The following is a 27,607-nucleotide window of genomic DNA, read 5'->3' on the forward strand; positions in this document are numbered from 1 at the left end:
ACTAAGGCCCCACCTCTTTCTCAGGAGTCCCCTCTGCTCTCCAGCTGCCTTGTGGATTCCTTACATGGATGAATTGCATTTGCTGCAAAGTCCACAGATCTGAAACCACGCTCGCCACCCTTCCCTCTGAATCCGAGTTCATCGGACTACCCCAGTCTCTTGAAATTTTGGTCCATTTCTATTCCTTTTTTCTCTCCACATCAAGTTACTCTGTATCTATAAACTATCCTTACTGCCTATAAAGTCCAAAGTCCTTAGGCCACTTAAAGTCTAGCCTTGAATTAGCTGAGATTATGTTCAGTCATTATGTTTATCAGAAAACGGAAAATAGTGGACTAAATGTGGTGCCAAATTCACTTTATCTTACGTTAATTAATTATGAGAACAGCCCAGTTCTGCGGCAAAAGCTCCACACAGCTGTGAGCTATTGAGACCCACCCCCCACCCCCCCCACACCCCCCGCTCTATTGTCTCGAGAACATTGCTATCATCCTAGCTTAAAGATGCAGCTGGAGTGCTAGCCATCACATCTGAGTTCTGGGCAGCTGGGTGGAGGGAGGGGCGGCACAGAGCTATGCCACTTGCTGTTTAAGATCTCCTGGAAGCAGCCCTCCACCACTCCCAGTTACATCGAAACTACTGGCCAAAAACTAAGTCACATGGTCACATCTCCCTGCTAGGGAAAAAAAGAAATATAATCTCTGTTCTAGATGGATCTATGGAGTTCCATTACTAAGGAAGAAGGGAGAACAGTTCCTGGGCAGGAGTCGGACTTCTCTGCTTCAGGGCGCCCTGGGCACGCCCTCCCATCAGTCACCATGTGTGGCTGGGATGAGATCACTCTGACACCTGCCACGACTCCCAGCAGGCTGGTGGCTCTTTGGTGCTGAGTCTTGTCTTCCTCAAATGTGGACTGTGTTATTTTGTGCAGTGCCTGGCGAGGAGAAGGGGCCCCACAGGTGTGTGATGTATAAGCAGACACCACTGGAAACATTTCTGAGAGCCAGTGGCCCAGGAGAATGGAGAAGCTGTTTTGGGGTCAGTCATCCTGCTCTAGAAAAAAAACAATGCAAACCAATGGCAGCTTGCAGCACCGTGGTACCATTTGTGATGACTTTGGAAGTTCAGCGGGGCAGACGGTTTTCCTCTTACGGAAGAAGCCACAGGCTGAGTGATGTTCTGAGACTCCTGGAGGGCGCACGGCCAGTGGGGCAGGGGCAGGGGCAGGGGCAGGGGCAGCGGCAGCCCTGAGCCTGCGTTCCTTCACTCTGAGCCCAGCGTTGCTCTCCAGAAAGCCGGAGGCCAGGGCAGGCTGCCTCAACTCCAGTGTGCGAAGCCCTCCACCCCATCCTCTGCTTTGTCCACACACGGAGGCCCAGAGGCTTCCGGAAGAAATGGCAATTCCAGGGGAGGCCCCCAAAGGGACTTGAGGGCCTGTCTTCCCCAGGCGGGGCTGCCCCCATCAGGGTCCGCCAGCCACCAGCCTTGTAAGGCACAGGACGCCGAGAACCTGGAATCGGCGGCTGCACGGATCTCAGTAAGAAATTTGTCTTGGGGCCCGTCCCATGTGGTGGGGTGTTGAAGCACCAGGAAGATCTCGTTTGATTGTTGACCGCGAGTTGTTGCTTCCCCTAGCAGAAACTCAAGGACAATGTTGCCACCAGGCCTCTGATCCAGGTGAATGGTGTCTTGGCTGGGATGAGGGGGTAGGGCTGTTCTCTTCTCTCTGCGTTCTTCCCGGGCTGCTGGCAGTTGAGTTTTGTTGGCAGGTGACCGTTGGCCGTGCCTTAGGTGAGCTAAAGCGCTCTCAAGTGTTCTCTTGTATGAGCGTTGTCTTGCTGGGGTCCCAGTTCCAGCCGTATCGGCATCCCCTAGGGACCTGTTAGAAAAGCAAGCTCCTAGACCTGCTCTGTTAGGCGCCGCCCAGCACGCTGCGTTTCAATGAGTCTTCCAGGTGATCCTGCAGACCACACTCCTGTGGGCACCCAGGTGAGCTTGCACCAGCAGGTTCTCTGGGCTGCAGTGGGGGAGACTACGAGGGTGTCCTCAGCCTATCTGGGGTGCCGGCTTTGAGTGGTGCCCAGGCATCATTCCACTGCCCTCTACTCCCTGGGAGGAGAAAGCCCACTGCAGGAGAAGCTGGGACAGCCAGAGGCAGCAGGTAGGGAAACCAGGGGGCCCACCAGGCGGGGATGGGCTGGCTCAGTTAGCCTGGTCAGTACTCAGCACACGGGTGGGGCTGGGGCGGAGACCTGTCTCTTGGCCAGCTTGTGTTTTTGGGGACAGGCCCGAGCTTCCAGGCTGACCGGCTGCCAGTGAGTTACTGATTCCTGCCCCGTTGTTTGGCAATGACCTTCACAGCTGTCTTGCATGAGCAAACACGGCCAACAAACCACTGTGGTTTCCCCTGCTCCACGATACACCCAGCACCTCTTATCCCACCACGGCTTGCCGCGGCTGTGCAGGACAGGACGCTGTCCTAGGCCAGGAGCACCATGCACAGGCTGGGATTTGAGGCTTTGGTTTCACATTCATGCCCCCTGGTGCATTTCACTCTGGTGACTGGAAGATGAATGAAATGTCCACGTGATGTGGAGAGGGGAAACACCCCTAGTGGGTGTGTCCCATTCAAGTCAATAAATCATTTTATAAAAAGCTACAGGGAGAAACCATGAGTTGTTCCAGCGCTGTGGTTACATCCTTTAATTTCATTTTTATGGCCAGGCAGAGAAAGTTCTATCTGCCTGTCCGTGTTTCTGCTACATGGTGCCTCGGTCCTCTGTGTCACGGGCCCTGCGCCTGCCCTCTGAACAGGCGTGGCCCAGAGAGGCCAAGCTGGAATGTGTCTAAGTGGTGGGGGTGGGGGTGGGGCAAGAGGCAGGTGCTGGAGGGAGAAGGCACCGCCCGTTTGGGAGTTGGACTCAGAGGGAGGTGGCCAAGCACTTGCCATGCTCACATCAGTTTGACAAATGGTGTGGATTTACAGGGCGTGGGAACGGGACTCTTGGTGCTGGTGAGAAGCAAGGGTAGGTGGGTAGCCACGTGCAAGTCCATCAGATCTGGAGCTGGGTAGGGCTAGGGCAAAGCTTTCCATCAGGGCCAGCCCAATAGGCGGTGGCTCCAGGCCTAGGAGAGGGAGCCACCCAGGACCTCAGGTGGTGACTGGGCACAGTGCAGGAAGGTTGGCGCACACGTGGGTGTCTGTTGTGACAGATATGCAGCTGGAAAGGTAACGCCAGGGCCCACACCTGGCTGCACACCTGCCCAGGGTTGGCTCGGGGCCAGGAAAGATGCGTCAGGTCCTGTGGGAGGTAGGACGACTAATGCCTGAGCCCCTGTTCCATGGCTGGCAAACAGTTTCTGAGGCCGTCACGCATTTTCCAAGCTCTAATTACAAGTCTCCCTTCCACACGGACAGCCCCGCCCCTGCCTCCCTGGAGGAGGCTTCTGGAGTTCTGTTGGCTTCCTGAGTGCAGCAAGTTGTCCTGTGATCTGCTTTGGAACCCGGACAACTAGGCTCTGGATCCTGGCTTTGCAATGTGAATTTGGGTATTTCCAGGGAATGTCTGTCTTGCTGAGCTTCCGTTCCCTCATCCGTGAAGGGGTTTCGCCACGCCTTCCTCACACGTATCGCCTCAATGATGAGGATGAAGGCCGTCAAACACACGCCTGGTCGCGGAGAAGGCTGGGGATCCGCACCACTCGTTCTCCTCCAGCCCACACGCATTCCAGAGAGCTGGAGCCCTGCTCTCATTCTGAAAGTCCAGTGCCTTGCGGTGAACACACACCAGTCCATCCACGCGAGCTTAGTTGTAAACGGGGGCCAGCGACAGGGGCTCTGTTCCTTTCTCTTGGAGAGCCAGAGGTATTTTCTTTCTGTCCTCTGAGTAAGATGGAATTCGCTTCAAGATATTCTATCCTAGAGATCAAGTTCAGTCCCCTGGCACATGATAGCCACTGTAACTACAGGGAACCTGGGATCCGGGTCTCATCCACAACACTGATCATGGACAGGGTGCAGCCTTGGTTTCATGTCGGGGGCTTGAGAGAGCTCAGACACGCGGGCAGGCCATCGGCTCTGGTGCTGCCAGTTTGGGAGAACTCCATAGTTTATTCCCCTCTGTAGGAATTTCTAAATCTCCTTCCTCCGAGCCAGGATGTGAATTGCGATTACATGTCTTCAAACAGCTGTGCTTGCGATCGCCTCTGCTCTCACTGGGCTTTGAGCTGTGTTTGCTGCCTTTAGCAGAATCTGCCAGAGGAAGGGGCGGGCCTTGACCTTGAAAATGCAAACCAGCTGCAGTGCTGTCTGGCCCAGCAGAGCTCTGAGGCTGCCTTCAATCTTCCTGGAGCAGAGCAGCTGGAGGCCTCCCAGCCTCCTGGCGCCTGTGGGCGGATGATTGGCTCGCCCCAACTATGCATTTGAGTGAAGAGTGTTTGGAAGGAAGCGGCAGCCTTGCAAAGCTACAGAGGATCCCAAGTGCAGTGTGCAAGGGTCGCGCAATGTGTGTAGGTCGTCCTGCTCTAAATGAACTCCGAGGAGCTGTTGGTCCCCAGTGGTTTTTTTGCTGCATAGACTGGTAGAAGGCACGTGGAAATTTGGGGAAGAAATGTGGGGGAGGGGAGGCAGGAAAAGAGGCCTCTCTGGGATGGGACAATTCAGGAGGGAGGAAGAGGGAAAGGAGAGAAGGCAGAGGGGCAGCCAGAAAGAGGGAGCCACAGCGTCGCAATTCAGTGCCACATGCAGTGTGCTCTGTGCAGGCTGTGAACTCCGCTCCACCAGATGCCAGCGCCCACAGCCTCCAGCACCCTCTGTGCTCTGGGCTCAACAGCAAGGTGCGGTAGAGTCGGGAAGATGCCATGGTGAGTGCCCAGTGCTGTGGGCGTCTCCCCAAGTGCAAGCAGGGAAGCATCTGCCCTGGTAGACTGGCCATGACTGTGGCCTTGGCTTCCACTCCTTTCGAAGACTTCACCTCGGGCTGGGAGAGGACCTGGGTTGTGTGGATGCAAAGCTCAGCCCAGGTGAGGTGTGCGGTAAATGCAGGCAGGGGTATTCAGCTGAACGTTGTGCAAAAGTGGGCAGAGACCAAGGAGGGACTTTCAGGCCCACCACAGCACATGGCATGGGTGTGTTTGCACTTCACTGCGCCTTGTAATCTGAGGATCTGGGTAAAACCCCACATGGGCCTCACCTGGGAGGCTGTTGGGAAGGCTGAAGCCTGCTTCACCTGCAAGGAGAAGGTTACAAGTTGGAGGTCGCACGTGGAGGCCCCAGCCGCTCTGCAGCCTGCTGAGCTGTGTGGTCCCGAGATCCAGCCCTGGGCAGGAAGAGGAGGTGGCACCCCTGCAGCAGAGAGGCTGGTGTGTTGCAGGCCTCTCTGAGCACCTCTGTGACCGAGGCCTTCCTCCGCTCCCGGAAGGTGGTCAGTAGGATCCCATGGGCATGGGAGGCCACAGAGCACTTTGTTAGGTGGTCCCGGCCCTCGGAGGTTCAAGGCTCTCTCTCTCCGGGATGTTAAATATGGTGACTTGGGACAGATTCGGTTACTCTCCTCTGGACTGTAACCCCAGCTGGCCACCACTCCCAGCTCCGTGGCTCCAATTCTCTCCTATCACCATCAGCACTGCTGCTGTCACCGCCCCGCCTCTAGCTGGCACCCATCCAGTGCTTCGGCAGTTTTTGTGTGTTGTCACGTGACTCCATGAGGTAAGGAGACGATATCCATTTCAAGGAAGTGTAAGGGCCAGAGAAACCACGTCCTGTGTGTGAGGTCTCAGGCCAGCAAGGGGGCAGGGCTGTGACTCCTAGGCAAGCCTCCTCCCCGTGAGCAGGTACTGCAGCTGTTGTCCTAGGGTCTCCTTGGAGGGTCCTCAGTCTCCTTCCACCATGCTCTCCTTGCCAGTCCTTGGCTCATGCGATGACCTTTTCTCGGGCAGGGCAGACCCCTCCTTCCCTGGGTGCTGCTCTCAGTCGGAGAGGACACTCGGATCTGTCCAGGGCCAACCCTGCCTCAGTACAGCCACGTTGCAGGGCCAAAGCAGCCAGCGACATGGGCTACCTTGAGTTCCTGCTTTCTTTTTTTGTTTCAAAAAGATTTGAGAGGCAGAGTTATAGACAGAAAGGTCTTCCATCTGCTGGTTCATTCCCCAAATGGCTGCAACGGCTGGAGCTGGGCTGATCTGAAGCCAGGAGCTGCTTCTGGGTCTCCCACGCAGGTGCAGGGGCTTAAGCACTTGGGCCATCCTCCACTGCTCTCCCAGGCCATTAGTGGGGAGCTGGATTGGAAAAGGAGCAGCTGAGGGTCTGGCGCTGGGGTGTGGGCTAAGCCTCTCCCTGTGGCACCAGCATCCCATATGGGCACCAGTTCTAGTCCCAGCTGCTGCTCTTCTGATCCAGCTCTGTGCTATGGCCTCGGAAAGCAGCAGAAGATGGCCCAAGTGCTTGGGCCCCTGCACCTGCGAGGGAGACCAGAAGAAGCTCCTGACTCTTGGCTTTGGATCAGCTCTGCTCTGGCCATTGCAGCCATTTGGGGAGTGAACCAGTGGATGGAAGGCCTTTCTCTCTGTCTCTGCCTCTCTCTGTAACTCTACCTCTCAAATAAAAATCTTTAAAAAAAAAAAAAAACTGGAACATGAACCGCCATCTATATGGGATGCCAGTGCTGCAGGTGGAGGATTAACCTTTATACCACAGTGCCAGCCCTCACCTTGAACTTTTAATTCAATGATGGGATGGACGGGGGATGTCACCAGGGTGTCATTACCACTTCCTAACTTCGGTGTGTAGAGCCTACCTTTGAAAGATACTTGTGTCTCTAAAAAAGGCAGCAATCCCCTTACCCTACACCCCCACCCGAAGCCTGTAATGTGGGCAGAAAGACGTGCCGCCTAAGGCACTTCCTATGAAAGCCGTGCACAATGGGGGAATGTGTGCTTCCAAAGGGCCCAGGGTGCTCATTTCCTCTTCATCCTCCAGTGCCTCCTTTCAAGTTTGGCCAGACAGGTGCTGTTGTTCTCACTTTATAGATGGGAGCCTTGAGGCTTCAAGAGGTTGAGGCACCTGCTCAAGGTCACCACAGATCCAGGTCAAGAATGCAAATGGTTCGCTCTGATTCTGGACATGCTGTCCTGGTCGTCTGCCTGGGACACACAGCATCACCCTCCAGCAGAGACTCCATCCAAGCCCTAACTGATTTATGGCTGACCACTTGTCATGGTTTGTTTTATGACCAAAAAATGTAAGCCTTTAGAAATACATCTGAGAACTAACCGCAAAGTACTCTGGGAGCTGAGTTGGCATTTGAGTGAGAACATGGGCAGGGGTGCGCCAGATGGGAAGAGCACAGCGCAGGGACCCAGGGAGGGCTGCCGTGGGGGGCCATGGGCAGAGGGTGCCAACTGGCAGCCAGGATCAGGGCTGGAGGAGACTGGAAGGAGGCAAGTTAGATCCAGAGGCTGGACTGAAGAAGCCAGGCTTAGAACTCGAGAGGAGAAATGGCCGGGAACCCATGTCTGGAAAGAAAAAGGAGTCTGGGCAGGAAGCCAAGAACACCAAGAATGGAGCGTGATATGAGCTAAGGGTCACACGGAGCACGGGCTGTTTTTAGACTTCCTGTCCAAGAGAGAACGAGGGATAAGTGTTTAGGTTGGCCTGAGCGCAGGGGAAGGGCCAGCAGTTCAGGGCGCGGGAGCAGGAGGCTGAGAGAGTTCAGCACAGATGGTTTTTGTCGAGTTGTTTCCCAAGCTGACATCTTGCAGATCACTGCCTCGTAGGATGGCTGAGGGCAGCGAGAAGGGGCTGAGCTGGGCACAGGAGGGAAACACTGGATCCTATGAAGCTTGGCAGATTTCTTTATTACAGGAATTCCCAGCACCTTAAGCAGGGATACAAGGTGTATTTCCAGGTGAGAATTATTGAAAGCAGGGTTTCTTCATGACTTTGGCCTTGGCACACATGTTAACATCTCCTGGGACACAGTTTGGGAAACAGTCCAACCCTTCCTTGGCTGAGCCAACGGCAGGAGATAACATTCCTACCTTTATCACCCAAATGAGCTGGAAGCAGAAGGTGGACAGAGGGCAGCTAGACTCTTGTTCTTCTGGGTCAGTCATCCCATGTATGACTGTACCCACCTGGGTGACACTCCCAAGTCTTTGATGAGTCTGTTCGCATCCAGTTTCTACCTCATCCCTTCTGTGCCAGAGAGGGCCTTGCTGGTCATAGGTCTATGGGTGTGCACACTTGGGTGTGCTTTTGAAAACAGAGCACTGGGTCCTGTCTTCAGATTCTCTCATTGAATACAAGGGCATGCCAAAAAGTTCATGGAAAATGTACTTTAAACATTTTGCACAAGAGAATCCTTTAAGATTTATTTACTTATTTGAAAGGGAGGGATAGAGTTTCTTCAATCCACTGGTTTACTCCTCCAGTGGCTGCAACAGCAAGAACTGGTCCAGACAAGCCAGGAGCAGCTTCTGGGTCTCCTTCATGGGTGCAGGGAACCAAGCACTTGGGCCGTCTTCTGCTGCTTTCCCAGCTGCATTAGCAGAGAGCTGAATCAGAAGTGGAGCAGCTGGGACTCGAACCCAGTGCCCATATGGGATGCTAGCATCGCAGGTGACAGCTTAATCCACCAGGCTACAATGCCAGCCCCAGTGCAAAATTTTTTGAAATCTATGTATTTTTTTTTCATAGTACACATTTTCCATGAACTTTCTGAAGACCCGAGGTTGATTTGGGATGAGACCTTGGAGTTTATGTTTCTAGTAAGTTCCCATGTGAGTCTGTTTGGTCTGAAGACCACACTTTGAGATTTACTGGCCTATAGTTTCTAAACCTAAAGGGGTTGGGAAGCTGGGTGTTTTCGGAGGATTTCTGGTGCTCACCTCACATCTGCTGACTCGAAACTGCCAGGGGTCAATGATTCTGGTCTGCCTCTTTGCAGCCTGGCCCTCTGCATATCTCTCTCCTCTCCTGTGCCAAATAGAGGTGTGGTAACGCTTGCCCCTCCTCAAGTGCCCATTGCCATGGAAACCTATCACCTGCCAGTGACTGGGAAAAATCAGAAGGACTTCTTCTACACACCATCTGATTGGTTGAAGAAAGTCCCTATTTAAGTACATTTTCCCGTCGAACAGAAATGAAAACTATCCTCATTATGCTTACAGTTTGGCAAGTGTTGATTTGCTTTTTCAAATAAAGACTTACATATTTATTTGAAATGCAGAGTCATAGATTGGAATCATCCATCTGGTGGTTCAGTCCCCAAATGGCTGTGATGGACAGGGCTGAGCCATGCTGAAATTGGGAATCCGAAACTCCATCCAGGTCTCCCATGTTGGTGGTAGGGACCCAAGCACTTGGGCCATCTTCCACTGCTTTCCCAGGTGCATTAATGGTGGGCTGGATTGGAAATGGAGCATCCAGGACTTGAACTGGCCCTCATATGGGATGGCACCATTGCAGGTGGTGGCTTAACTTGCACCACAACGTTGGCCCCAAGTGTTGATCTTTAGCAACCCTGTGTGGTATCATGAGCCCCATTTTATACATGAAAATGCTGTGCCCCCCTAGCGTTTAAGAAATTTGCTAATGAGTTCCGCTAGTTTCCCATTCTCCAGTTCTTACAGACATCCTGATGTGGAGATTAAATTATTCCCCTCCACCTGGTGTGAGTGTGTGGGGTGAGGGGACAAGGGTCCCCCAGATCATGAGCACCACTGTATTGAGCCTGCAGGCATCACAATGTACCTGTACAAACAAGAATCTTCATTTGAAAGACAGATAGAGGTCTCCCATCCACTGGTTTGCTCCCCAAATGCCCTCAACAGCTGGAGCTGGACAAGGCTGAAACCAGGAGTTAGGAACCAGATCTTCCACATGGGTGTCAGGGACCCATCTATTTGAACCATTACCTGCTTCTTCCCAGGGTTTGCTTTTTTTTTTATTTTATTTTTTATTTTTTTTGACAGGCAGAGTGGACAGTGAGAGAGAGAGAGACAGAGAGAAAGGTCTTCCTTTGCCGTTGGTTCACCCTCCAATGGCCGCCGCGGTCAGTGCGCTGTGGCCGGCGCACCGCGCTGATCCGATGGCAGGAGCCAGGAGCCAGGTGCTTTTCCTGGTCTCCCATGGGGTGCAGGGCCCAAGCACCTGGGCCATCCTCCACTGCACTCCCTGGCCACAGCAGAGAGCTGGCCTGGAAGAGGGGCAACCGGGACAGAATCCGGCACCCCGACCGGGACTAGAACCAGGGGTGCCGGCGCCACTAGGCGGAGGATTAGCCTAGTGAGCCGCGGCGCTGGCCCCAGGGTTTGCTTTAGCAGGAGGCTGGAATTGGAAGCAGAGTGAAGACTCCAGCACAGGCACTCAGACGTGGGTGCAGGAGTCCCAGCTGTGGCTAAATGCCTGCACCTATCTTAATGCAGCATTTACCTGAGAACTTTACACAAAGGAATTGAGATTGTGCAGTGTAGATGTAGTTAGGAATGCTAAGCTGTTAGATGAACATGTGGTTATTGTCACTGGTCATGTAAAGCCCTATTATATGAATTTTCATTTTAAAAATGAAGAAACTGATTGAATAGGATCAGATGATTTTTCCATGGCTATATGGTTAGCAAGTGGCAGAACTAGAATTTGAAAGTTTGATTATAAAATATGCTCTTGAAACTAAATGGACTAACAATAAAAACAATAACAAGTGTTGGTGAGAGCATGGGAAACTAGAACCTTCCTACTGTGGATGGGCGTGGACAATGGCACAACGACCGTGGGAAACAGAGGTTGCAGTTTCTCCTAAACTTAATTTTTTATTTAAAATTTTCCTCCAGAAACCTTTTATTTAAGGAATACAAACTTCACCATGTTTCTAAAGTTGTAAGTAAAATGCATGATTATTCCTGCCATATCCAACCTCCCACCCCTCTTCCTCCTTCCTCCTATTCCTGTTCTTATTTTTCACTAAGATCTGTTTTCAATTAACTTTATACACATATAAATAACTCTGTTAAGAGTTCAACAAAAAGTATGAGGAAAAAAAGGACTATTCCTCAACAATTGAGACAATGGCTGTTCAAAGTCATTGCCCTCAAAGTGTCAATTTCACTTCTATAGATTGCCTTTTAGGTGCTCTACTAGTTATCGAAGGTCAGAGAGAACACAAGGTATTTGTCCTTTTGGGACTGGCTTACTAAGTAAACTGTTTTCCAGTGTCATCCAATTTGTTGTAAATGACTGGATTTCTTTCTTTTCTTTTTTTTTAAACGCTGGGTAGTATTCCATGGTGTACATATCCCATAATTTTTTATCCAGTCTTTGGTTGACAGGCATTTGGGTTGATTCCATAGCTTGGCTATTATAAATTGAGCTACAATAAACATGGGGACGCAGATAACACTTTCAAATGCTGATTTTATTTCCCTTGGGTAAATTCCCAGGAGTGGGATGGCTGGGTCATATGGTAGGTCTGTACTCAGATATCCAAGGTATTATATACATAGTGGTTTTACCAGTTTAAATTCGCACCAACAGTGGATTAAGGTACCTTTTTCCTCACATCCTCACCAGCATTTGTTGCTTGTTGATTTCAGAGTGAAAGCCTTCTAACTGGGGTGAGGTGAAGCCTCATTGTGGTTTTGACTTGCATTTCCCTGATGGCTAGTGATCCTGAACATTTTTCATGTATCTGTTGACCATTTGCATTTCCTCTTTTGAAAAATGCCCATTTAAGTCCTTTGCCCACTTATTAAGTGGGTTGATTGTTTTGTTGTTTGAGTTTTTTGAGCTCTTTATATATTCTGGTTATTATTCCTTTATCAGTTGCATAGTTTGCAAATAATTTCTCCCATTTTATCAGTTGCCTCTTAAACTTTGATAAGTGTTTCTTTTCTAGTACAGAAGCTTCTCAATTTGATGTAATCCCATTTGTGAATTTTGTCTCTGCCTGTGCCTCTGGGGTCTTTTCCAAGAACTCTGTCTACACAAATATCTTTCAGGGTTTCCCCAATGGTCTCTAATAATTTGAAGGTATTGGGTTGCAGATTTAGGTTTTAATGCATCTTAAGTGGATTTTTGTGTAAGGTATAAGGTAGGGTTCTTGCTTCATACTTCTGTATGTGGAGATCCATTTTACTCAGCACCATTTGTTGAAGAGACTGTTTGCCCCATGGATGGATTTGAGCTCCTTTGTCAAAGATAAGTTGGTTGTAGATGTGTGGATTGATTTCTGGCATTTCTATTCTTTTCCATTGGTCTATCCATCTGTTTCTGGGCCTGTACCAGGCAGTTTTCATTATAACTGCCATGTAGTATGTCTTAAAATCTGGTATTGTGATACCTCCAGCTTTTTTTTTGTTGTATAAAATTGCTTTAGCTATTCAAGGTCTCCTATGTTTCCATACGAATTTCAGGATCATTTTTTCTAGATCTGAGAAGAATGTCTTTTGTATTTTGATTGGTATTGCATTAGATCTGTAAATTGCTTTCGGTATTATGGACATTTTAATGATATTGATTATTCCAATCCAAGAACATGGAAGATTTTTCCATTTTTTTCTATCTTCTATTTCTTTAAAGTTTTATAATTCTCATCCCACAGAACTTTGACATCTTGGTTACATTTATTCCAAGGTGATTGATTTTTTTTGTAGCTACTATGAATGGGATTGATCTTAGAAGTTCTTTCTCAGCCGTGACATTGTGTAAACAAAAGCTGTTGATTTTTGTGTGTTGATTTTATATCCTGCAACTTTACCAAACTCTTCTATGAGTTCCAATAGTTTCTTTGGGAGTATTTTAGATCCCCTATTTATAGAATCATGTCATCTGCAAATAGGGATAGTTTGACTTCCTCCTTCCCAATTGGTATCCATTTGATTTCTTTTTCTTGCCTAATGGCTCTCGCTAAAATTTCATGGACTATATTGAATAGCAATGGTGAGACTGCACATCCTTGTCTGGTTCTGGATCTCAGTGGGAATGCTTCCAACTTTTCCCCATTCAATAGGATGCTGGCCATGGGTTTGTCATAAATTGCCTTGATTGTGTTGAGGAATGCTCTTTGTATACCCAATTTTCTTAGAATTTTCATCTTGAAAGCATATTGTATTTTATCAAATGCTTTCTCTGCATCTATTGAGATAACCATATGATTTTTGTTCTTCAGTTCATTAATGTGATGTATTACATTTATTTGCAAGTGTTAAGCCATCCCTGAATACCTTAGACAAGTTCCACTTGGTCTGAGTGAATGATCTTTTTGATGTATTGTTAGATTCAATTGGCTAGTTTTTTTTTTTTTTTTGAGGATTTTTGCATCTTGGTTCATCAGGGAAACTGGCCTGTAGTTCTTTCTCTGCTGTATCTTTTTTCAGGTTTAGGGATAAAGGTGATGCTGGCTCCATAGAGAGTTTGGGAGGATTCTCTACCTTTCAATTGTTTTGAATAGATTAAGAAAAATTGGGGTTCTTTAAATGTTTGACAGAATCCAGCAGTGAGGCCATCTAGTCCTGGCTTTCCTTTTTTTTTTTTTTTCCTGGGAGGGTCTTTATTATTGATTCAGTTTTTTTCTTGGTTATTGCTCTGTTTAGGTTTTCTGTGTCTTCGTGGCTCAATTTAGGTAGGTTGTATGTGTCCAGGAATCAATCCATATCTTCTAGGTTTCCTGATTTGTTGGCATATAGTTCTTTGTAGTAATTTCTCATGATTCTTTTTATTTCTGTGGTGTCTATTTTACATTTTCTTTTTCATCTCTAATTTTATTAATTTGGGTCTTCTCCCTCCCTTTTTTTTTGGTTGGTCCAGTGATGTATCTATCCTGTTTATTTAAAAAAAAAAAAAAGCTCTTCATTTTGCTATTTTGTATTGTGTTGTTTGGGTTCAGTTTGTTTATTCTCTAATTTTAATTCTTTTCTCCTACTAGTTTTTCATTTGGTTTGCTGTTGTTTTTCTAGGTCCTTGAGATTCATTGATAGCTCATTTATTTGGTGCCTTTCCAATTTCTTGATGTAGGTACTAATTGCTATAAACTTTCCTCTTAACACTGCTTTTGCCCTATCCCATAAGTTTTGATATGTTGTATTGTCATCTTCATTTGTTTTCACATATTTTTTATTTCTCTTTTGATTTCTTCAGTGACCCACTGTGATTTAGGAGCACGTTGTTCAGTCTCCATGTGTTTGCATGTGGTCTAGATACTCCTCAGTTCTTGATTTCCAGCTTCATTCCATTGTGGCCCAAGAAGATGCATGGGATGATTTTGGCTATTTTTTAATTTGGTGAGACTTGCTTTGTGGCCTAGTGTGTGGTCAATCCTAGAGAAAGGTCCATGCACTGGTGAGAAAAATGTATATTCTACATCTGTAGGATGGAAAATTCTATGGATATGTTAGGTCCATTTGGTATGTAGTGTCAATTAACTCTACTGTTTCCTTGCTGATTTTCTGTCTGGGTGATCAGTCCATTGCTGAAAGTGGAGTACTGAAGTCCTCCATTACTATGGATTTAGACTCTACATCTCCTTTTAGATCCCTTGACATTTCTTTTAAATAGCCAGGTGTCCTGTAATTAGGTGCATACACATTTATAATAGTCATATCTTCCTGCTGCATTGATCTCTTAATCATTACATGTGCCCTTCTTTGTCTCTTTGACAGTTTATGTGTTAAAGTCTATTTTGTCTGATATTAGGATGGCTATACCAGCTCTGTTTTGGTTTCTGTTAGCATGGAGTAACTTTTCCCATCTTTTGACTTTTGGTCTGCATGTATCTTTGTTGGTGAGATGTGCTTCTTGTAGGCAGCAAATAGTTGAGTTTTATTTTTGAATCCATTCAGCCAGTCTGTGTCTTTTTTTATTGGAGAGTTAGCCCACTAAGCCACAGTGCCAGCCCCATCCAATGCTGTTTTTTAGTTTTCTAATTTCTTCTTTTTGGTCTGACTGTAAAATTTCCAGAGACTTATCATCTAACTTGGCTATTCTTTCTTCTGCTCACCGAGTCTGTTGTTAAGGCTTTCTACCACATTTTTAAATTTGTTCTATTGAATTCATTTCCATTATTTCATTTTTGTTTCTCTTTAAAATCTCAATGGCATGGGAGAAATTTTCTTTCATGTTATATATGGATTTCATTACTTTATGGATTTGCTTCTTGTTAGTTCTAAGTAATCCTGTGATCAATTATTTGAATTTCATTTCTGGCATTTCTTCAGTCTCTTCATCTTCATATTCTGGTACTGAAGTGTTCTTTTCTGGGTATCATATTATTTTCCTTATTGTTCAATTGCTGCATTTATTATTAGGCACTTGAGATACCCCCCCCCGCCATGTGATGATTTTTATCTTTGGACTATGCCTCTGTGGAGCTGCTTTGGGGGTCTCCCATGCAGATGCAGGGGCCCTTGCGCTTGGACCATCTTCTACTGCTTTCCCAGGCCATAGCCGAGAGCTGGATCAGAAGCAGAGCAGCCGGGTCTCGAACCAGCGCCCACATGAGAATCTAGCACTGCAGATGGCAGCTTTATTCACTACACCACAGTGCCAGCCCCTAAACATGCATTTTTTTTTTTTTTTCAAGAAAAAGGTGAAACAGCTTGCCCCTGATGACACAACCAGAAAGCAGTGGTGTGTGGGGGCTGGAACTGGTAAGCTTGCTTGGGAACCTGTCTCCCTAACAGCCAAGCCGTGTGGGAGTTGGACCTCCTTTCTCTTCTCGATCTTGGGCTGACGTCTGCCCTGGCTCCTTTTCTGGCTTCCTCTGCCCTCTGGGGAGGGGGTGTCCTCTTACTCAGATCTGTTTGAGCCAGGTTTGCTCCCTGCTGCAAGTAACTCAGTTCCCTGTGAGGCTGACACCATGAGGACAGTTCTGTCTTGATTGACCTCTTTAATCTCACTTGGCGCTCGCTCTCTGCGTGCCCTTCTGCTCTCTCCAGGCTTCTAATGCTCCTGCTTGCTCTCCTCAACCCAGTCCCTGCTTCCCTTCGCTCTATCCACTCCCTGCTTGGGCGGGAGCTTCCTGTTAAGTTGTGGTTCTCACCCGAAACATTATCTTTGGTGAGGAAACTGATAGATCTGGCTGCCTTAGGAGGGGCAGATAAAAGATGGCAAGATGCCCAGATACATGTGAGTTTCAGATAAGCAACAAATAAATTCTTAAGGTAAGTATGTCTCAAATATTGCGTAGGACATACTTATACACAAAACTTGCTTGTTGATGAGCTGAAATTCACATGTAACTGAGTGTGCTGTGCTTTCCCTGGCGACTGGCCCCTCTTGTCTGCTATCACATTGGTGACGAAGGATAGAACTTGGGTAGGGTCTCCACAGAAACGGCTTCCCTGGGAAGCAAACTAAGACTGGCCCTTCTGGGTCTCCGCACTCTTGTGTCCACCACGAGTCTTATTGGTTTAAGCCTCCGTCCCAGGGACTTCCATTTGGTTGTTGTCCTTTTATCTCCTCGAGGACAAGGTGCTGCCACCTCTCCTGTCTTCTGCTTCTCATTCCCTGGTGCTCTGTGTCATGCTGCTTGCACCAGCGTCTCCAGCCCTGCACTTGTCCCTCTGCAACTTCTCAACTTGCCTTTGCTCCGGGTACAGACCCTGCCCAATCTGGCTAGACCCCAGGTTCCCGTTGTTAAGATCAGAGTCCTCGGGCGTTCAAGACATCACTGCATTCCGTGCCACGCTGGGTCATAGCAGAGGCACCTAACTGGGAGCCTTTGCTCTCCCATCCGTCTAGACAGACTATGTGTGAGTTATTTGAGTAGACGCAAGTTCATTGCCAGCGTTGGAACTGGACAGCTCTCTGGTCTGCTAAAGGACTTAGAACTTTTGCCAAGGGCAAAAAGGGGCTACATTTAGTTTATGTTCGTAAAATTGTGATTTTTTTTTTTTTCAGGCAAGAAACAAAGAGAAATCTGGTATTAAGCTACCTGGAGAGGTGTTTCTCAGTTCCCTTTGAGGTTTTGCAGGCTTCACACACAGGTCAACCACTTGGTCTTTGGAAAGCAAAGTGAGAAGCTGCCTGGGGAACAACAGATTGGTGTATGGGTGGGGAACCTTCTTTCTGCCAAGGGTCATTTGGAGGTTTATAACACTCATGGGCCACACAAAAATTAGCTTGTTGGGGCCCAGTGCTGTAGCATAATGGACTAAGCCTCCACCTGCAGCACTGGCATCCCATATGGGCACTGGTTCAAGTCCCGGCTGCTGCTCTTCCAATCTAGCTCTCTGTTATGGCCTGGGAAAAAACAGTAGAAGATGGCCCAAGTCCTTGGGCTTCTGCACCCATGTGGGAGACCCAAAGGAGGCTCCTGGCTCCTGGCCTCAGATCAGCCCAGTTCCGGCTGTTGCTGCCATTTGGAGAGTGAACCAGTGAATGGAAGACATCTCTGTCTTTCCCTGCAATTCTGCCTCTCAAATAAATCTTTAGAAAATTAGCTTGCTACAGATTCATTGAGTTTTAAGTCTCGCCTGCAGTAGGCTTGGCAGAGCCAGACCAAATGATTTTGTGGGCCTTCCATGGCCCATGACCTGGACTTTCCTCATGGCTGTGTGGCTATAGTGGTTTTTGTTTGCTTTTTTTATTTAAAGATTTATTTATTTGAAAGGCAGAACTAGAGGGGTGGGGAGGGAAAGACTGGGACCTTCCACCAACTGGTTCACATCTGAGCTGGGCCAGGCTAAAGAAAGAGCTTCATCCAGGTTTCCCACATGAGTGGTAGAGGCCCAAGCACTTGGGCCTTTTGCTGCCTTCCCAGGTGCATTGGCAGGGAGCTGGACCGGAAGTGGAGCAGCTGAGACTTGAACCAGTGCCCAAATGTAATTGTGGCACTACAGCTGGTAGCTTTATCTGATATGCCACAGCACTGGCCCTCTGGCTACAGTGTTTTAAAGAGACCAAGCATCCAGACTTGTTTTGGGGTGGTCTGAAGGTAGAGGCAGGATCAGTTCCTCTGCTTAGCATCACTACCCTGTAAGAGCAATAGTGAGAAAACCACCTGCTAAATTTCAGGAAAGACGCACAAAGCAGACAGGACCATGCTGTATGTGGCGTCACGGAGTTGTTCATGCGCAGTTGGGGTAATGAGCATGTCCCAAGGCTGGAAAGAGCTCGGTGGGTCCTGGCTGGGATGGGATGGAGAGGAAGCAAAGGGACGGTGGTGCCTGAGATTGGATGGGAGTGGCTGAAAAGCTGGTGGATGCCAGGGCTTGCAGGATGTGGCCCCTGGGGACCTGGCCTTCATCCCAGGGGTGCACAGCAGAGGTCACAGTGCCGATGGCCTTGACATTGCTCCTGGCTTGGGCTCCACTGGAGGGGGTCTCTGAGGGCGACCTTGGAGAGGTATGTGGGGGCATCTCCAACGTGTGCCTGAATCATTTCGGGGCGGGGACGTGGCAGTGGGCTGAGAGTAATTCAGGGAAAACAATTTAGCTGCAGAGTCAGCTCGAATATAGTCAGCTGTCTGTGTGCACCCCCAGAAACTCTGGTTCTGAAGTTCTGGGGTGCAGCCCAGCACGAGCTCTGCAGGTGACCTTGGATTGCGTGTGAGTGCACACTCGGCAAGGCCATGCGAGCTCTCTAATGCTGCCATGCACCTGCTGCGGCAGGTCCTCTCCCTGCCTGTAGAACTGTGGGATGCAGCCTGGGCCGGGGCCGACTCTGCAGCACGGTTTCCAGACCCGAGTCCTGAGGAGGTCCGCAGTAGGACATGCTTTCCCACCACAGAACTAAACCACCCCCAAGCCTCTCTTAAGAAAATACTGCAGGCTGGCGCCGCAGCTCAATAGGTTTATCCTCTGCTTAGCGGCGCTGGCACACCGGGTTCTAGTCCCGGTCGGGGTGCCGGATTCTGTCCCGGTTGCCCGTCTTCCAGGCCAGCTCTCTGCTGTGGCCAGGGAGTGCAGTGGAGGATGGCCCAAATACTTGGGCCCTGCACCCCATGGGAGACCAGGAAAAGCACCTGGCTCTTGCCATCAGATCAGCACGGTGCGCCGGTCGCAGTGCGCTGACTGCGGCAGCCATTGGAGGGTGAACCAACGGCAAAGGAAGACCTTTCTCTGTCTCTTTCTCTTACTGTCCACTCTACCTGTCAAAAAAAAAAAAAAAAAAAAACTGCACAATGCGACCATGAGACAGGCGCATCCTGGGACCTAATAGAAAGCAGCTTCCCCACTTCTGATCGGCGCTGTCTCGGGATTCCCCAGTGTTTCCTGTTCACCCACTCCTCTGTGCTGTGGCTGAGGCTGTAATCTTGGCCCCAGTTGTTCTGTCGCCCTCCTGTTGAAATTCCAGCCATTTTCAAAGCTCAGTTCAAAGTCTCTGTCACCTCCACCATGAAGTTTTCATGGATTTCTCCTTACTCTGTCTCGTGACTCCCCATAGGTGCCTTTGTCGTGGCATCCACGGCCTCTGTCAGTTTTCCCATCCAGCTCGGAAGTTCTCAACTGTTTGTGGCCACCTGGGACAGGTGCACCCTCTCCCCTCCTCCTTGGGGACACAGCCATGGTTCTGTGAGGTGAGCCAGAGTCCAGAGACAGGCTCTAACTTGAGAGGTTGGGCTGCACAAGGGTCAGATGGACAGATTGTAGCAATGACTGTGCCGCTTTGCTACCTTGTTCCCTGGGACACGATACATTTCTGTGAAGAACTCGTTTCGGATTGGAAGTATGCAGGATGATCCACTGGGGTGTGGGGGAAAGTATTACGTTTTCTACATGCATGCATTTTTAAAAAGATTTATTTCAAAGGCAGAGTTAGAGATTTTCTGCTGGTTCACTCCCCCCAGTGTCTGCAGGGGCCATAGGGCTGGGCCAGGCTGGAGCCAGGGGCTGGAGCTCCATCTGGGTCTCCTGCGTGGGTGGCAAGGACTTGAGCATTTGGCCATCTCCTGCTCTCTCGGCACATTAGCAGGGAGCTGGATAGGAAGTGGAGCAGCAGGACTCGAACCAGTGCTTATATGGGATGGTGGTGTGGCAGGCAGCCGCATAACCTGCTGAACCACAGCACTGGCCCCACATGAATGCACTTTTAAATCACAAAACAAGGAATAGTGAGGCTTCCTAGTGTGTTATCTGGGGGTGGGCTCTGGTGTTTTCACTTACTCGTCGCAAGTCACGTACCATAGGAATGGTTTCCTGAGTGTGAATGGGGCAGACCCAGCACAGAGGGACTGAAGGTGGCCTTCTGCCTTTAGCACACTGTGATATGTATCTTCTAAGATCATGTCTGACAGCCAGTTGCCAGGTACATTAAAGCAATAAAACATGGCAGAGCTGACAGTCCTCTGAGAGCTGGCCTCATAGCCACTTCATGAAATAAAAACTATGATCTGATCAGACCTGATAAGAGGGTACAATGCTGAAATGATCAAGGGGTCGAAATTGAATGTGGATTTACACATCTTCCCTAAGTGCAGGTGTAAGCTGAAACGAAGCAACTCAGCTTAGCAAGACGTTTGAAACCCAAGCATTTGGTCTACGTGGACAATCCACTGCCCTTGTATTTATTTATCTGAACGGCAGGGTGACGGTGGGCTGGGGAGAGGCAGATCTTCCATCTGCTGGTTCACTCCTCAAACTGCTGTGACAGCCAGGGCTGGGGCAGGCTGAAACCAGAAACCTGGAACTCCATCTGGCCTCCCACGTGGGTGGCAGGGGCTCAAGTACTTGGCCATCGCCCGCTGCCTTCCCGAGGTGCATTAGCAAAGGAGCTGTCTCGGAAATGGAGCAGCCTGGTAGCCACCTGGCCACCCGATATGGGATGCCAGTGTCACAAACGGTGGCTTAGCCTGCTATGCCACGATACCGGCCCTCTCCGGTGCTTTTGCAAGACAGTGTTTGAAATTATAGGGTTCCTAATTCAATGCTTCAGGCTTTTTTTAAAAGAGGGTTTTTTTTTTTTTCCCAATTATTATAGGCAAGGAGCTACATAACACAGTGACTGAAATGAGGGAAAGCCCAGAGCAGTGCAGAGCCTGGGTACTTGTCTGTGCGCTCTGTGCAAGATACATAAGGAATGTTGCCAGGTGTTAGAAGCAAGGGGGACACACTGATCAGCTGCAGAAAATGTGGATCCCTGGAGAAGTGTTAACCGATGGTGGTTGTTAGACTGTTACAAAATGCAGAGCTGCTCTGTGTGTGTGTATGTGTGCCATTAAAGATAGTTATCCATGAAGATAGATCCTCAGTAGAAAAAAATTTTTTTTAAAGATTTATGTATTTGAAAGGCAGAATCAGAGAAAGCAGGGGAAGAGTGTGGAGAGATCTTCAACTGCTGATTCACTTCCCAAATAGCTACATTGGCCAGGGCTGGGCCAGGCTGAAGCCAGGAGCTGGGAGCCTCATCCGGGTCTCCCACATAGCAGCAGGGAACCAGGGGCTTAGGCATCTTCTGTTGTCCTCTCAGGTGTGGAAGCCGGCAGCTGGATTGGAAGCAGAGCAGCCAGGACTTGAATTGGTGCCTACGTGGGCTGCCGGCACTGCTTAACCCGCTGCATCGCAGCACCAGCCCGAGAAAATTATTTCTCTAATAAAAACAGTGTTTTGGAAAAACCAAAGCATAAAGTCTGGCTTTGACAGAAATAGAAAGATTATTGGGTTAGAATGCAAATATAGGACCATAAGCTATTAGTGTATAATATATGATGGGATATCATCAATGTAATTATTACACAATCTTTAAGTACAACAGAATTCTTAAAATATATTTATTTGAACAGCAGAGTTAGGAGGGGGAAGAGAGTGAGCGAGCTTCCATCTGCTGGTTTATTCCCCAAACAACTGCAATGGCTATGGTGGATTACACTGAAGCCAGGCGCCTGGACCTCCGTCCTGGGTCTCCCATGTGGGTGCAGGGCCCAAGGACTTGGGCCATCTTCTGCTTTCCCAAGTGCATTAGCAGGGAGCTGGATTGGAAGTGGAGCATTGAACCAGCAACAGTGAGGACTGGCCTAGGCCAAAATCAGGAGCCAATAACTCACCTGGGTCTCCCCCGTGGTGGCAGTGACCCAGATAGTTGAACTGTCACTTGCTGCCCTCCTGGGTATGCATTAGCAGGAAGCTGGAATCGGGACTGGAGTCGGCACTCTAATATGGGAACAGGTGTCCCACACAGCATCTGCCCCAAACTCATGCTTATAATCCATTTTCTGTGTACTTTTGGATGTCTTTCTCATAACTCATAAATGTCTCTCTATTGGGGCACCTGTGCTAATATTCTGTATTGGCACAAATTCATAAAAAAGCACCAGTCCCTATAGTGGACTGGGAAACCCTGGGAGGTGGGCCTGGTCTTCCCCCTTGGTGTTTCTCAGGGATCTGCCCAGGGTCTGTGAGATGGACTCTCAGCTCTGCCAGCTGGTTGACTGAAGGAAAGGAGCCCCAGGATGGCATGGGGTGTCTGTCACAGGAGCAACATAGCAGCTCACGGGCAAAAAACACAGAATAAACAAACGTCTGGCAGAGGCACAGAGCAATCAAATGCGATATAAAAACAGGCGCTTTGCATGCTGTATGCCAATCATAGGTAAAGCTAGCACTTGCTAGGTGCCAGGCAGTGCATAGTGAGGTCCCCACCTGGGCGCCATCTCCCCAAATGCACACAACAGCCTTACAAGGCCTGAGTAGGGTTGGGGTAGCCCCAGGTTGGTTCCTGGGTGTCTGTGATGCCTTCTGGAAGGAGGGCGCCCTGGGGATGTGGCTTTCCAGGGACTCTCAGACCCAGGGAGATCCTTGCCCTGGGCCTCACTGTGAGATGATTTACAAAAGTAGAATCAAAAAAGAGGCCGGAATTGAGCCTGCAAACATGACTTTCTCATCCATCTGCTGGTCCCAGGTGATGTGTGCTTGGAGCTGTTTTCCCAGCAGCTGGAAAAACCGAACTGTCCTGCAGGTCCTTCCTGGACGGGCACCCTGACCTCTGCCCTGTGGCCCCTTCCTCTCCGGGTGAGCCTCCTTTTTCTTGCCCATGGAGGCCGGAGGTTTCTCTGGCACACAACGATGTAGGCAGGGCTGGCTTCGTGGCTGAGGGACTTGTGAGTCGCACAGGATCTCGCTGTCAGAAGGTGCCATGTGCTTGGTTTAATGCTCTGTTGTTGCTGCCTTAAAGTTCTTGGTGTTTGACAAAGGGCCCAGTGTTTTAATTTTCCTCTGGACCATTGCCAGTTATGTAGCTAGTCCTGAGTGCAGGCAGGGCACCCCTGGTCCTTTGCCACCTTTGAAATCAAGGCTAGAACTAAACTTCAGGCCAGACTTTGGTTATATTACAAGGTACCCTGGTAGAGAGGGCAGTGGCCTCCCTGGCTGATTTAGGGCTGGGCGTGAGAGGCTGCACTCCCTTTATTCCTGGGCCTGGATGTGCTACCCAAGGTTAGGCCCATCCAAGATGCTAGTATGTTGAGGCTGCACTATCAGCATCTTCCATTGGCCTTGTGGGACAAAACAATTCAACAGTTAATTTTTTTTAAAAGATTTATTTATTTATTTCAAAGGCAGAGTTAGGGAGAGAGAGGTCTTTCATGCACTGGTTAACTCCCCAAATGGTCGCAATGGCTGGAGCTGGGCCAGGCCAAAGCCAGGAGCTTCTTCTAAGTCTGCCATATGGGTGCAGGGGCCCAAGGACTTGGACCATCTTCTGCTTTCCCAGGCCATAGCACAGAGCTGGATCGGAAGTGGAGCAGCTAGGACTAGAACCGGCGTCCATGTGGGATGCGGGCACTGCAGGTAGCAGCTTTACTTGCTACACCAAAATGCTGGCCCCCAGATTTTTTTGTTATTTTAATTATTGGGTATGGTGTGACAGGTCAATATGGGTCAATGTGTGAGGATCACAACAGATTAGTTAACATTTCCCTTTCTTTCTGAGAGGCAGAGAGAGAGCCCTCCCATCTCCTGGTTCACTCTCCAAATGCCCATAGCAGCCAGGACTGAGCCAGGAAGTGTGGAACTTCATCTGGGTCTCCTGTGTTAGGGCAAGGACCCAGGGGCCTGAGCCATCACCTGCTGCCTCCTAGGGTATGCATTAGCAGGAAGTTGGAGTGGAGAGAAGAGCTGGAACTTGAACCTAGGCACTCTGATACAGGATGTGGGTGTCCCAGGTAGCGTCTGAACTTCTAGGCCAAACACTAGTCCCAGCATTTCTCTCACTTCCCAGCATTTCTCTCTCTTAAGTGTTAAAGTTTTTGAATACTTAATAATTGCACAGTGTGATATTTCAATAAATGCCTATAATGTGCATGGATAAAATCAGGGTAGCTAATGTTTCCCTCTCCTTATCATTACTTGGAGGTTTCAAGTTTCCCTCTTCTGTGTATTCATAAAATATATAACAGCTTATCAGGTATTGTATTCCCCGTGGTGCTGGGGAAACCCAGAACATATTCCTTTTGTCTGTGTTTTGTTACCCATTTCCCAAACTTCCTTCATTCTCCTTCCCAGCTTCCAGTACTCAATCTTCTTAGTTCAGATTTATTTTTTTTTTTAAAAAAACACTTCTACATATTAGACAGAAATGGGTGTCATTTGTCTTTCGGTGTCTGGCTTGTTTCGTGTAACACAGTGACCTCCAGTTACATTCATTTTTCTGCGGATGTCAGGATTTCATTCCTTTTTATTACTGAATAAAATAGCCCCTCGTGTGTATGTGCCAAATTCTCTTTTTCTGTTGATGGACATCGAGGTTGAGTCCACACCTTGGCGGTTGTGGTAGTGCTGCCATGAGTGTGGGAATACACGCATTTCTCTCAATTGCGGATTTCAGTTTCTTTGGATAGGTACCCAGAAGTGGGATCAGTGGGTCGTGTGGTAGATCTAGTTTCAGTTTTTTTGGGGGGAGCCTCCATGCTGTTCTCCATAAGGGCTGTACTAATTTGCATTACCATAGTGAAAAAATGTTCCGTTCCTCCATACCTGTGCCAGTATTTTTTTTTCCAGTCTTTTTTGTAATAGCCATTCTAACTGATGATACTTCATCATGGTTTTGAATTATATTTCCCTAAAGGCTGGTGATATTGAGCATTTTTGCATACTTTGTTGGCCATTTGCATTCCTTTTGAGAAATGTCTATTTAGATCTTTGCCCATTTAACTGTATTTTTTTAAAGATTTATTTATTTATTTGAAAGAGTTACACAGAGAAGGAGAAGCAGAGAGGCAGTGGCGGCAGCGGAGCGGGTGGTGGTGGTGGTCTTCCATCCGCTGGTTCACTCCCCAGTTGGCTGCAATGGCCGGAGCTGTGCTGATCTGAAGCCAGGAGCTTGCATTTCTATGATATTCTGCTTGTTAATCCTTTGTCATACAAATAGCATTCTGTCAGATGTCTTCTTTCTCTGTTGATGGCTTCTTTTGCTATGTGGAGGTTTCGTAGTTGGATGTAATCTCATTTGTCTGGTTGTTTTTGCTTTTGCTGCCTGTACTTTGGGGTCTTAGCCAAAAGATTGTTGCCTATACCAACATCTTGAGGAGTTTCTAGTAGGAAGCTCATAGTTCTCAGTATTCCATGTAGATCTCAAATGCATTTTGAGTTGGTTTTTGTGTAGGGTGAGAGGGAGCAAGTTTCAATCTTTCACTTGTGAATATGCAGTTTTCCTGCACTCCTTCTTGACCAGACTATCCTTTCTCAAGTGTGTGTGTTTTGGTGCCTTTGTCAAAGATCAGTTGGCCGTGGCTGCCTGGATTCCTTATTCTAAGGTCTCTGTTCCATTGATTTGTTGTCTTTTTCTTTTCCATTTCTGTTTCTCTTTCTGATTTTTTTTTAAACAAATTATTGGAAAGGCAGAGTTATACAGAGGGAGGAAGACAGAGATTGGTTTTTCCATCCACTGATTGACTATCCAGAAGGACACAATGGCCAGATCCGGGCCAGGCCAAAGCAGGGAACCTGGAACTCTATTCTTATCTCCCACATAGGTGGTAGGGGCCCAAGCCTGTGGGCTGTCTTCTGCCACTTTTGCCAAGCCCATTAGCAGGGAGTTGGCTTGGAAGTGGAGCAGCTGGGGCTTGAACTGGTGTCCGTATGGAAGGCTGACATTGCAGATGGCTGCCTAACTCTTTGTCACAATGCTGACCCCATGTGTGTCTGTCTTTATGCCAGTACCATGCTGCTTTGCTTAAATGGCTCTGTAATATGTCCTGAAATCTGGTACTGTGATGCCTCCAGCTATAGCCTTTTTGGTCAAGATTGCTTTGGCTATTCAGGGGCTTTTGTGCCTCCATATGAATTTTTGGGTTGTGCCTTCCAGTTCTCTAAAGAATGTCCTTGGTATTTTGGTGGGGATTGTATTGAGTCTGTAAATCACTTTGGGTAGTGTGCACATTTTAATATTTTTCGTATTTTATATTTATGAATGAGGGGGTGCTTCCTTATTTGGTACCTTCTTCCATTTCTTTCATTAATGTCTTTGTCTTTTGTTTTTTTGACAGGCAGAGTTAGACAGTGAGAGAGAGAAAGGTCTTCCTTCCATTGGTTCACCCACCCAAATGGCCGCTACGGCTGGCACGCTGCACCAATCTGAAGCCAGAAGCCAGGTGCTTCCTCCTGGTCTCCCATGCAGGTGCAGGGCCCAAGCACTTGGGCCATCCTCTACTGCCTTCCTGGGCCACAGCAGAGAACTGGACTGGAAGAGGAGCAACCAGGACAGAACTGGGACTAGAACCTGGAGTGCCGGCGCCACAGGCTGAGGATTAGCCTAGTGAGCCACGGCACCAGCCTCATTAATGTCTTGTAATTTACATTGTAGACATCTTCCATATCTTTGTTTAAATCTATTCTAGAGTACTTTTTGTAGCTATCGTGCACAAGGTTGGTCTTATAATTTCTTGTGAGTTCATTCTTGGTGTGTAAAATTGCCACTGATGCTTGTATGTTGATTTGTGTGTGTGTGCTGTTCTTTTTTTTTTTTTTTTAAAGAAGGCTTTTATTTAATGACTACAAATTTCATAGGTACAGCTTTCAGGAATATAGTGGTTCTTCTCCCCCATTCCCACCCTCCCACCCCCTCTCCTATCCCACCTCCTACTCCTCTCCCATCCCATTTTTCATTAAAGTTCATTTTTAATTATCTTTATATACAGAAGACCAACTCTATACTAAGATTGCATGTTTGCACCCACATAGACACACAAAGTATAAAGTACAGTTTGAGGACAAGTTTTACCATTAATTCTCATAGTACAATTCATTAAGGACAGAGGTTCAAATGGGGAGTAAGTGCCCAGTGACTCCAGTTGTTGATTTAACAATTAACGCTCTTATTTTTTATGTCAGTGACCACCCGAGGCTCTTGACAGGAGCTGCCTAGGCTATGGAAGCCTTTTGAGTCCACAGACTCTGTTGGTATTTAGACAAGGCCACAAGCCAAGTGGAAGTTCTCTCCTCCCTTCAGAGAAAGGTACCTCCTTCTTTGATGGCCCCTTCATTCCACTGGGGTCTCACTCAGAGACTGTTCATGCAGAACATTTTTTTTTGCAACAGTGTCATGGCTTTCCATGCCTGAAATGCTCTTATGGGCTTTTCAGCCAGATCCAAATGCCTTAGGGGCTGATTCTGAGGCCAGAGAGCTATTTAGGGTGTTTGTCGTTCTATGAGTCTGCTGTATGAACTGCTCTGACAGCTAGTG

The 27,607-nt window shown here is 48.3% G+C and overlaps 1 long non-coding RNA gene across 1 annotated transcript; it reads left to right on the forward strand.

The window, feature by feature from the left end:
- Window positions 1-1,228: 1,228 nt before the first annotated feature.
- On the forward strand, window positions 1,229-26,786 carry LOC149128159 (uncharacterized). The gene is made up of 2 exons (XR_016229518.1): window positions 1,229-5,707; window positions 26,412-26,786. It is a non-coding gene; the product is annotated as an uncharacterized LOC149128159 (long non-coding RNA).
- The last annotated feature ends 821 nt before the right edge of the window (window positions 26,787-27,607 follow it).

The sequence above is a fragment of the Oryctolagus cuniculus genome, chromosome 2, assembly GCF_051225735.1.
Source record: "Oryctolagus cuniculus isolate XC-2025 breed Fujian yellow rabbit chromosome 2, ASM5122573v1, whole genome shotgun sequence".
Lineage (NCBI taxonomy): Eukaryota > Metazoa > Chordata > Mammalia > Lagomorpha > Leporidae > Oryctolagus > Oryctolagus cuniculus.